We start from the raw sequence: 2,500 nt of genomic DNA on the forward strand, positions 1-2,500 counted from the left end.
ATATACCAAAGCAAGAACAAGAAGACCGAGGCATCAAAATTTTTTTTTTTTTTTTTTTTTTTTTTTTTTTTTTTTCGATAAATCCAACCGAGAACAAGAAGACCGAGGCATCCAAAATTTTTTTTTTTTTTTTTTCTTTCCCATATACCAGAGAAAGAACATGAAGACCGAGGCAACCAACAAAAAATAATTTTTTTTTTCTCTTTCCCGGAATTTTTTTTTTTTTTTTTCGAAATAGCCGAGAAAGAATATGAAGACCGAGGCATCCAACAAAAAAATTTTTTTTTTTTTTTTTCCTAATCTACCCAAGCAAAACAAATAGAAGACCGAGGCATCCAAAAAAATTTTTTTTTTTTTTTTTTTTTTCGAAAAATTTTTTTTCACAAAAACTTTTTTTTTTTTTTTTCCCCAAAAAATTTTTTTTTTCGTTCCAAGCTAACCAAGACATCTACTATTCACTAGTAGAGCAATCGAGACTGCAAAGCAAGCAATGGCCTTACTTGCAGCTCTTGGTGCTGAGAACTCCCCCCCCCCTATAGTAGTCTTAAGTAAAACCACAGCTCTGACAGGAGTAGATATTGCATGCGAGCGAGGAGTCGTAATGGGCAAAATTGACTCGGGGGACCTCCAAATCGAATTCCGTTTCGAGCAAAACACTTCTTAGGCTTCAAGGAAGCTCCCATAAAATTTCCAAACCCAAACTCCAAACTTCATTTTTTAGCCTACAATGCCCACGTGCACGCCGGTGTGCACGCAGGGGTGCTTGAGCATGCGGGAGAGGAGCCATAATGGGCAACATTGACTCGGGGGACCTCCAAATCGAAATCCGTCTCGAGCAAAACACTTCTTAAGCTTCTAGGAAGCTCCCATAAAACTTCCAAACCCAAACTCCAAACTTTATTTTTTAGCATACAATGCCCACGTGCACGCCGGGGTGCTTGAGCGTGCGGGCGAGGAGCCATAATGGGCAACATTGACTCGGGGGACCTCCAAATCGAAATCCGTCTCGAGCAAAACACTTCTTAAGCTTCAAGGAAGCTCCCATAAAACTTCCAAACCCAAACTCCAAACTTTATTTTTTAGCATACAATGCCCACGTGCACGCAGGGGTGCTTGAGCATGCGGGAGAGGAGCCATAATGGGCAACATTGACTCGGGGGACCTCCAAATCGAAATCCGTCTCGAGCAAAACACTTCTTAAGCTTCTAGGAAGCTCCCATAAAATTTTCAAACCCAAACTCCAAACTTCATTTTTTAGCATACGATGCCCACGTGCACGCCGGGGTGCACGAGCGTGCGGGCGAGGAGTCGTAATGGGCAAAATTAACTCGGGGGACCTCCAAATCGAAATCCGTCTCGAGCAAAGCATTTCTTAGGCTTCTAGGAAGTTCCCGTAAAATTTTCAAACCCAAACTCCAAACTTCATTTTTTAGCACACAATGCCCACGTGCACGCGGGGGTGCTTAAGCGTGCGGGCGAGGAGTCATAATGGGCAAAATTAACTCGGGGGACCTCCAAATCGAAATCCGTCTCGAGCAAAGCACTTCTTAGGCTTCTAGGAAGCTCCCATAAAATTTCCAAACCCAAACTCCAAACTTCATTTTTTAGCATACGATGCCCCCGTGCACGCGGGGGTGCTTGAGCGTGCGGGGGAGGAGTCATAATGGGCAAAACTAACTCGGGGGATCTCCAAATCAAAATCCGTCTCGAGCAAAGCAGTTCTTAGGCTTCTAGGAAGCTCCCATAAAATTTCCGAACCCAAACTCCAAACTTCATTTTTTAGCATACTATGCCCACGTGCACGCCGGGGTGCACGAGCGTGCGGGCGAGGAGTCGTAATGGGCAAAATTAACTCGGGGGACCTCCAAATCGAAATCCGTCTCGAGCAAAGCATTTCTTAGGCTTCTAGGAAGTTCCCGTAAAATTTTCAAACCCAAACTCCAAACTTCATTTTTTAGCATACGATGCCCACGTGCGCGCCGGTGTGCACGTCGGGGTGCACGAGCGTGCGGGCGAGGAGCCGTAATTGGCAAAATTAACACGGCGGACCTCCAAATCGAAATCCGTCTCGAGCAAAGCATTTCTTAGGCTTCTAGGAAGTTCCCGTAAAATTTTCAAACCCAAACTCCAAACTTCATTTTTTAGCATACGATGCCCACGTGCACGCCGGTGTGCACGAGCATGCGGGCGAGGAGTCATAAAGGGCAAACTTAACTCGGGGGACCTCCAAATCGAAATCCGTCTCGAGCAAAGCATTTCTTAGGCTTCTAGGAAGCTCCCATAAAATTTTCAAACCCAAACTCCAAACTTCATTTTTTAGCACACAATGCCCACGTGCACGCGGGGGTGCTTAAGCGTGCGGGCGAGGAGTCATAATGGGCAAAATTAACTCGGGGGACCTCCAAATCGAAATCCGTCTCGAGCAAAGCACTTCTTAGGCTTCTAGGAAGCTCCCATAAAATTTTCAAACCCAAACTCCAAACTTCATTTTTTAGCCAAC

Source organism: Cornus florida, unplaced genomic scaffold, assembly GCF_030987335.1.
Source record: "Cornus florida cultivar Cherokee Brave unplaced genomic scaffold, ASM3098733v1 CherokeeBrave_3.0.0_Hap2_scaffold_262, whole genome shotgun sequence".
Taxonomy (NCBI): domain Eukaryota; kingdom Viridiplantae; phylum Streptophyta; class Magnoliopsida; order Cornales; family Cornaceae; genus Cornus; species Cornus florida.